The sequence below is a fragment of the Peromyscus maniculatus genome, chromosome 2 (assembly GCF_049852395.1).
Source record: "Peromyscus maniculatus bairdii isolate BWxNUB_F1_BW_parent chromosome 2, HU_Pman_BW_mat_3.1, whole genome shotgun sequence".
NCBI lineage: Eukaryota > Metazoa > Chordata > Mammalia > Rodentia > Cricetidae > Peromyscus > Peromyscus maniculatus.
The window spans coordinates 377,640-387,500 of NC_134853.1; positions in this window are offsets into that span (position 1 = coordinate 377,640).

Sequence of the window (9,861 nt, forward strand, 5' to 3'; positions counted from 1 at the left end):
AAATCGCATTAGATAACCAGTGCAGTATAGATTTAGCAGACAATAGAATTTCTCCAAATTGGCAGGTATTTTTATTTTATTTAATTTTTGAAGACTGGAGAATTTGTGAAAGAGACTCAGAATGTAAGATATTTGCTGGTCATTTCTCCTGGATTTGCTTCACTTTAACCGCAGCATCTTTCATTCTGCAGTGTAGACGGGAGGCCGAGCAAACTGAATTAAATTTGGTGGACGATTTATGAGATGGTGATATTAATCATTCACTCAGGTATGGAGGTATTCCCTGTGCAGTTATCATTTCTACTATGTTCTAAGCATTACAGAAGTGGAGATAAGGGAGACCTAGTCAGCAAGGCCAGGAGTTTGTTTTCAGTCTGACAAAGCAGAAATCTTAGTCAGTAGGTGGTATCTGCCATCCTGAGGACCTTTTTTGGGTCCTCAGGATGCCAGACCCAATTTTACATCAGTCCAGCCAGAGCTTTCTTAGGTTTCTTTTCTTCAAATATTCACTGCTAATTCCATCATTTAGGGAGTGGCATGGATAGGATACACATACACGTTTTGTTTTTTTGTTTTTGTTTTTTTTCCAAAATGGATTCATGAAATGGTAATTAATGTTATTGCCAGCATTTCACAGATCACGACCATGAGGTAAAGTGACTTACCTAAGGCCACTCAGTACTGGGTAGCGCTGATTCCAACTCTTTATTTGCAACCCCTCCGTCCCCACGGTGTTTTGAGAAGACCCCCCCCCCCATTTCCTCTAGTGTGTGGAGAACAGAACTCAGCCTCAGTCAGAGGTCCATTTGAGATTGTGTATTTTACCTTTTGAGTTTTCTTATTTTTAATTAATTTATTTTTTTCATTTTACATAGCAACAACAGTTCCTCCTCCCATCCCTCCTCCCACCCCTCACCACTTCCCCCTCTCCAATCCACCTCTCCCCCCCACATCCACTCCTCCAAAAGGGTAAAGCCTCCCATGGGGAGTCAACAAAGCCTGGTACTTTCAGTTCAGGCAGAACCAAGCCCCTCCCTCCCCCCTGCATCAAGGCTGTTTGAGGTGTCCCACCATAGGTAATGGGCTCCAAAAAGCCAGCTCATACACCAGGGATAGATCCTGATCCCACTGCCAGGGGCCCCTCAAACAAACCACGCTATGCAACTGTCTCCCACATGCAGAGGGCCTAGTTTGGTCCCAGGCAGGCTCCACAGCTGTCGGTCTTTTGAATTTTCTCATGAAAACCTCTTCAGTCTCTTTTAGGATACAGGGTAAGTGATATTTATCAGAAGTGCTTGGAGAATAAGTGTTTCAGATTTATAATGTTTTCAGTTTTTTGAAAATTTCCATATACAATGAGATACCTTGTGGATGAGACTGAAGTCCAAATACAAATGTGTGTGTGTATATATATATATATATATATATATATATATATATATATATATATATTATGCAACCTTATACACATAGCCAGAAGGTAATTTTATGCAACTAATATACATATAAAATATATTATATTGTTCTATCTATCTTTTTTAATATAAATGTATTGTATACCTGAGTTTTGGCTGCAGCCCTTCACATGAACTCAGCTGTGGAATTTTCCAGTTGGGTTATCATGTGGTCTCAAAACCTTTTTAATTTTAGAGCAGTCGGGATTCGAGACATGAATTAGAGATATTCGAGCTGTAGAGGTTTCAGTACACAAAGGCTGATCCTCAGGAAAGAACTAGGTTCCTGAGGTTTCCTTTCCCCACGGTTTCCTCCGTTCGGCAAACCATGCCATAGCTGCCCTCGTTCCTATGGCTTTGTCCTCCTAAAACAGTTATGATGCTTTCATCCGAAATACACCCATCTACAGTTCGGATCCAACAACCCATACAGCTTCCTCTTTAATGGCGTAAAGAAAACCACGGAAAATGTGCTGTATGAGACTTGTGTTTTCTCACAACACGGGGCCTCCAAAAACCCTGCCTGAGCTGAAACAGAGGAGCCTTGTCTGCTGCTCCCAAAGCATGTCTGTGTGGGGGGAAAGCCAGCCTCACTGCAGCGGAGAGCAGCTTGAAAGAGGCTCTGGGTGAGCTTTTGTTCTCGCCTGTTTAACAGCTTCAGGTTTTGAGAAGCCTCTGTGAGGCCACCTTTGCATTTGAGTCTAAAACTTGAATCCATTAAAGGGCTCTCTGGAGCCTGCTGAGAATTTCAGTGCTCTGAGAAGGATGCTCCAGGCTCACTTAGCTGGTTTGAAATCACATGGCCTCGGGCTGCACTGTCTTTATTTGGAGGAGGATGGGAATCTGGGAATTAGTTCAAAAGCTGCATCCAACCACTTTCCCCCCTTTGTCTCTAATGTCTTTTATTCAGCTTCGGTTCCATCCCAGTACAACACTTAAGAACCATTCCAGGAAGCCCAGGTCACAGCAGTTAGAGTTAATATCATCCTATTACCTTCTCTGTTATTTCTCATGTGTATGGTGATGTAATCCATATGTGTAAGGTTAGGGCATTCAGAGAGTGAAAAAAAATTACTCCAGCTCTTCCTAGGAAGTTTTGGTTTTGTCTGTGGCAAAAGAGGGAGGGAGGCAAAAAAGATAGGTATTGATGATATAGATTTAGATAGAGAGGTATAAAAATGATATAGATAAAGATGATAGAGATTTATCTGGAAGCCAATCATGCGATCTCTGCTGAAGGCCTAGAGGAAGGAAACAGGGTGTGCTCAATGGACAATGGTTTCTGTGGTTGCCCAACAGCTCAGAAGCTAGTTGTCCCACCAAAATTAATTTTTTATTATTAATTAAATATTTTCATTTATTTTACATCCCGACTGCAGTTTCCACTCCCCCCTCTCTTCCTGTCCCTCCACCTCCACTCTGTTCCCCCATCCACTTCTCTGTTTCTGTTCAGAAAGGGGCAGGTCTCCCATGGGCATCAACAAAGCATGGCATATCAAGTTGAGGTAGGACTAAGCGTCTCCCTTTGTATTAAGGCTGGACAAGGAAACCCAGTACGAGGAGTAGGTTCCCAAAAGCCAGCTCAGGAGTTAGGGACAGGCCCTGATCCCACTGCTAGGAGTCCCACAAATAGATCAAGTTACACAATAGTCACACTTTTTTTTTTAAAGTTTTACACCTGAATTAGGTATTTATTGTAATTTAAGACAAGTACAAAATCTAAAAAGGTTTCATTATCATTTAAATTTATAGGGCAAGTTTTACAGCACTAGAGGGAAAAGTAACCAGACTATCAGAAGTCAGGCTATACTTAGAGCTGTGAAAGGAAGGTATCCTAGATACTTATAGCTTGGAAGAGAAAGGAACACTGACTGTTGGATGTCAGGCTCTACCTTCAGCTGCAAAGGGAGATAGATATCTTGGATACCTATTGCTGAGAGGCAAAAGGTACCCTGTCTATTGTGAAGTCAGGATATACCTGAACCCGTGTTTCAAGGGGAATTGTCTCCCCACAAATTCACTATTTGATTGGATAAGAGAAGCAATGGACACCTCTGCTGTCAAACTCCGTTAAAGAAATAGAGTATAACAGCTTTTCATCGGACTCAGTTATATTCTGCAGCAATTTCCCCCTTACTTGAGTGAATCATAGAAGTAAGATTTTGAGCTGGAGCTGAGAGAAAATGGACATCTCTGCTGGAAACACCCTAGTAGAGCAAAGAAGAGAAACATATGATAGCTCTGCTGAGAATCTTCCTCAAAGGAGTGGAGTAGAGTAGCAATGGACATCTCTCCTGGTAAACTCTCTTAGCAGAGTGGTGCAGAGCCCAGTTGTAATGGCTTACTTTTAGAGAGAAGCCAATAGTCACTCTTTTATGTACAGGGCCTATGTTGGTCCCATGCAGATTCTCTAACTGTCCAGAGTCTGTGAGCTCCTATGAGCCTAGGTTAGTTGTTTCTATGGGTTCCCTTGTAATGACCTTGATCTTCCTGTCTCATACAAACCTTCTGCCTCTCTTCAATAGGATTCCCAGAGCTCACCTTGTGCCTGGCCGTGGATCTCTGAATTTGTTTCCACCCCTTACTGGGTGAAGGCTCTCTGATGACAATTAGGGTAGTCATCAATCTGATTACAGGAGATGGCCACTTCAGGTATCCTCTCCACTACTGCTAGGAGTCTTAGCTGAGGTCATCCTTGTGGATTCCTGGGAGTTTCCTTGGCATCAGGTTTCTCCCTGACCCCAAAATGTACATCCCCATCAAGACCTTTCTTTCATTATTCTCTCCCTCTGTCCTGCTCCCAACCCGTTCAATCCAATCCCTCATGTTCTCATTAATACCCCCGTCACCCAATTTACCCAAGAGATCTTTTCTATTTTTCCTTCCCAGGGAAATCCATGTATCTCTCCTTGGGCCTTCCTTGTTACCTAGCCTCTTTGGGGCTATGGATTGTAGCCTGGTTATCCTTTACTTTATAGCTAGTATCCACTTATGAGTGAGTACATACTGTGTTTTTCTTTCTGGGTCTTGGTTACCTCACTCAGGATGATTTTTTTCCTAGTTCCATTCATTTGCCTGCAAATTTCATGATGTAGGTTTATTTATTATTATTATTATTATTATTATTATTATTATTATTATTATTTTTGCTGCCATGGAGTAATACTCTATTGTGTAAATGTACCACATTTTCTTTATCCATTCTTCTGTTGAGGGGCATCTAGGTTGTTTCCAGGTTCTGGCTATTATGAATAATGCTGCTATGAACATAGCTGAGCAAATGTCCTTGTGGTGAGATCGAGCATCCTTTCCACCAAAATTAATTAATAGGCTACCTCTATGTCTGTATTACACATGCCCCATTAATTAGAATAGAACACTAGAGCTTTCAATCAGCTATGAGCACATTTAGAGAGGGAGCTGCTAGCACTAAAAATCCATTTTTATGGGAAGAAATGATTAGTCCATTCAGGTACGTTGGAAAGACCAGACAGGAAGAGATGGCTGAGGAAGCAAGGGACATCATTGTCCTGGGGCTAAAAATGGAAGTTCCTATTCGTGGTCCAGAGGGCAGGTGGCTGAGGACCAAAGGTCTTGAATACACTTGAATACATTGCCCCAGAAATACTACCTAGGCTCCAGTCCTAGTCAAGTTGTGATTTTGATTAAACTACCCCTCTGCTGTGGGATGGTCTGTATGTCAAATCTGTTGCTCTGATTGGTCAATAAATAAAACACTGATTGGCCAGTGGCCAGGCAGGAGGAAGTATAGGCGGGACAAGGAGAGAGGAGAATTCTGGGAAGCAGAAGGCTGAGGCAGAGAGACACTGCCAGCCACCGCCATGACCAGCAGCATGTGAAGATGCCGGTAAGCCACCAGCCACGTGGCAAGGTATAGATTTATAGAAATGGATTACTTTAAGCTATAGGAACAGTTAGCAAGAAGCCTGCCACGGCCATACAGTTTGTATGCAGTATAAGTCTCTGTGTTTACTTGGTTGTGTCTGAGGGGCTGTGGGACTGGCAGGTGACAAAGATTTGTCCTGACTGTGGGCAAGGCAGGAAAACTCTAGCTACACCCCTCAGCCTCACACCCTTCATTTATAGACTATCAGTAATGAGACTCATCCCTCAGGGGTTCTTCATTGAGAGGTTTAGTGATTATTGAAGCAATGAGTTTAAAGTTCTTGTCACGATGATTGATACAAAGAATGTATTCAGTAGATGTTGGATATTCATTAGGTCATTGCTGTTTTTCAATGTTATGAGTGTCAAAGACTGTCCAGTTTTGTTTCACTTTTTTTTTGTTGTTGTTGTTCTTGAGTGGAGAGTTACTGTGTGTCCTGTTCTCCACTGGCATATGTCAGACCATCAAACTAGGTTGTGGGAAGTGGCTTCTGGGCAGAAGCAAGGTCAGTACTACTTAGGCCAGCCTATGAAACCATCACATGTGATTTTGGGGCTCTCTCTGTCTCTTCCGCCACATGTTGCTTTTATTACTGGCTGTTATGATAAAACAGAGGACATTAAGGCATGCAGTGAAAGCTGTGGAAGGAGCCCGTGTCCCTGGATGGCAGTATGGACACCAGCACCTTTTGAGTTCAATCTGCCCAGTGCGACTTCATCTAGAAATAAATACAATGTAGTGAAATCACTGCGGTTTCTGAGTTAATGTGTCTAGCACCTACTTTTACCTTGTGATACAGCATGTGGCAATAGTCTAAAGGTTCATGTATGAAAACGTTCCTCAGCTGTGGACAAAGTTGTCTATGAAGAAATACATGCACAATCAGTACATGGTGAAATGGGAGGAGGGAAAGCTGATGTGGTATCATGTAAATAAATAGAGTCCAGATTCATCCAGGTCTGAGGCAGAGACAGTGATACAACCACACTGGAAGCGTTTGAAGCCTTCAGCTCTTGAACAAACTGCGCTAGCTCACTGTTATGCAGCAAACACAATAATGGGGACAGTCTGTCTCCTGTAGTACTAAGGACATGCTTGAAGGCCCTGGCTCCTTATGTTTGACTTCTGTATATAACTCTGCATAGAAACTAGATCCAATCAGACACCTTCCATTTTGTTTCCTGTCAAAGATGGAGATATTCTTCCTTGTTTGGCCTAAGGCAATTTAAATGGATTATCTGATGGAAAAAAGCCAAGGAGAAAATAAGTAGGGAGTTGAATTAACGTGTGGGAAGTTAGGGCTGGGAACACGTGGTTAGAATGCTCCTGTCCAGGGTTAGAAGAATGATTTTTCCCAGTCCCATTGGCCTTCAGTGCTTGAGGTACATAGCAAAAAGACTTCTGAGCATTAGTACTAGGTAAGAGGGTATAGGGTAGGTGAAAGACAGGGGTGTACGAGGGGTAAGATGGAAGAAATTAAGTTCCCGAAACTGAACTTCTGATGTGAGGAGAGAAAGAACGCCGAGAAGGAGCAGCTCATTGGTGGCTAATCTTCATAGCACCTGAGCTGGAGAGAGGCATCTGAAGAAGGCACTTGGAGGTTTCTCTTCCCAGTCACTTATGTAACTCAAGAGATTTCAGATTCCAAAGAGTCTGATTTCTACACTGCTGCCAGCATGACTCAACCTCTCCACTGACCTTAATGGGCATTTTAAGCACCCTAACTTATTTCCAGCCATCAGGATTGTTTTCAAACCACTTGTTTAGTTCAGAGATGACTTGCCCACTTAGAATTTGCTTCAAGTTAAAGGGCAAAGCAATAACAGTTTCTCTGTAGTCTGTTGCTGTGAGCCATGGTGAGGAGTCTGTGTTTGTAGCTCTGATGGGGCTTTATAGTTTATATACCTGGTGTCTAGAAGGATAGCAGGGACACTATGTCTGTGATCAGACTGACACATGCTTTTGAAACCAAGTGAACCCCAGGAACCTGGAAATCACAAATTAGACCCCATGTACACAACCCAGACTTAGAGAGATGGATCCTTTTCCCTGATTAGTCTGACAGTTAATTCTAGTTTCTGTCTCTAGGCACCTCTTATAGTTTCTTGCACAAATTTCTTATCTTCTCCTTCTCCTGTCTATCCATCCATTCAGCCAGTGACTTTCCTTAGCTTCTGCTATGTGCCAGGCACTCTCTAGGTGCCAGGAATGCTCAATATACTGTCACAGAGCTGGTGGATCCTCACAGCCACCCACCTCTCTTTGTCTTTCCTTCCCATTCATTCACCTACCATCACTTTCCCTGTCTCACTTCTGCACTGCCCCCTGCAAGACTGTCGCCATCAGATCAGCAGCCCTTTGTAGTTCTCACCGTCATTTGGACATATACAGTTCCTATATGCATTATACCAAGTAGTTGATTTTAGAATGATCTCAGGGCTTAACTACTAGGACTGGAGGCAGAGATGCTGCAGTAGTAGATGGTTGATCATAATTTCATATATAAGGTACGTACCAAGGTATTAAGAGATTGAAAGTGGATACTCACAAGACTTCATGGCAATCATAGCTGGAAAGTGTTATTTTAACTTTGGCACAGTAGCTGTGCCTTAATCTACTGCTATCTCAGCCAACACTTGCAACTCTGTAGTTATCAGCCTCTTCTCCAGCAGTGGCCTGGCCAGTCAGGCCACAGCCTGGCGAGAATTGAGAATTCTGCACCCACAGGCACCAGCCCTGTCACTGCTCCTAAAGGTAACTTTAATTAAATCTCTGTCATTGCAATTATGAATAAGATTTGTGATTCTGAACTCTGCAAGCTCAGAGAGGCTGAGTAGCAATTAGCTAACCCTCTCTCCTTGCTGGCATCCACAGAAGACCCCTGCTTTGGCTTTGCCAAATCACAAAAACCTGTGCCACTCCAGGCGCCACCCTTCTACTTACTGTGTGTCTATCTCTCCTGGATACCCTCTAGTGCTCCATGATTGCTTTCTGTCAACTAGTTGCTAATGCAGCCTCCTGACCCAAGGTTAATTTTATTTAATTAATGCAAATGCAAACTCTGGATTCACAGTGTGATCCCCCAACATGAAAGAACCTTACAAGTTATCCCATCTAAGTTTTAGGAACCAGAATTCTTCTCAGCTACCTTTGTTCAATCAAGACCAAGCTTCTGCTTTAAAGTTTTCAGGGGTAGGGCATTCACACAGCAACACATTTATGGACTTCTGTAACAACTATATGGCTCTTCCACATACCATATATTGCCTATATCAAACTTTGTATAATTTTCTATGATGGTGTTCCTCATTACCTCATCACGTTTAGAAGCCCCCAGTTATATTCTTAGGGATATTTTAATTTGAAAATATCCATTTTTTACCTTTATTAGTCTAAACATGAAGAAGAATTTATTTGGAAGGATACACAGTTCTCTTATGGAGCCAGAGTTGTCCTCCTCCCTGGCTCCCCTATTCTTGCAGAGAACTGATTGCTATGATCACTTCCCTCTTTCTTGTAGAGAACTGATTGTTTTCCCCACTTCTTTCAAAGAACGGTGATTGCTTTGGTGGGTTCAAGGTCTCCTCTTAGAGAGAGACATCTACTGTGTCTGTAGGCTAAGTCATGAACGAAGGTGGCCTTTCTACCAGGATATGGGTAAAGGGGGACAAAAAGGAGCAATATAAAGATAAGCACATAGAGTAGGCAGGTCTACATAGATGTTCTACAAATATCATGTAAGTATTTGGCTACTAAGTCATCTCACAAGGCTAGCCTCCTCCAATGCATGTAACATTTCCAAGATGATACAGTTTCTTCTTCTCTTACTCATTTAAATTTTGCCATAAGAGTATGCTGCCCTAATATCCCCTCCGAGCTGATGAATGTAGAGTTAAGGTCACCTCAGCAGAAATTAGAGGACTTTTTGAGGTCATTTACCATAGATTTTTTACAACTTCACCTGCTCTGGAAGTTCCATTAGTAGTAGGAGTTATGACTCCACGGAAATTTTTCTATATAGAGATTTCATGATGACTCAATAAGAACATTAGCCAACCATGAGTGGATTCCCAAACCAAGGTGAAATCCTATTAATAATCTAACTAGAAGAATTTGTCCAGAAAATATTGATCTATTACTTAAATCAGATTTAGAGATAGACTGTCCCTTTTAGTAATTAAAATTCATGAGCTACAAATGGTAAATGCATTTAGCCAATATTTTTCTTTGTCTGTTACATATCTCATATGTATTAGTGCTTAAATGGTACTCAAACATCATATTACACTTTTAACTGGTTTAAATTTTATTATTTCTTAAATAGCAATCATCTTCACCATTGTGCCATCTTATTTAATTCAATAAATAATTTTTCAGATCCAACTAAGAGTATGTTTGTATAAATGACATTGTACTAGGTGCCAGGTCTGTGGAAGTGAATATGACTTGAATTTCAGGAACTGTTATTCAGTGATTTGTCCACATATGCACACTCTCTAG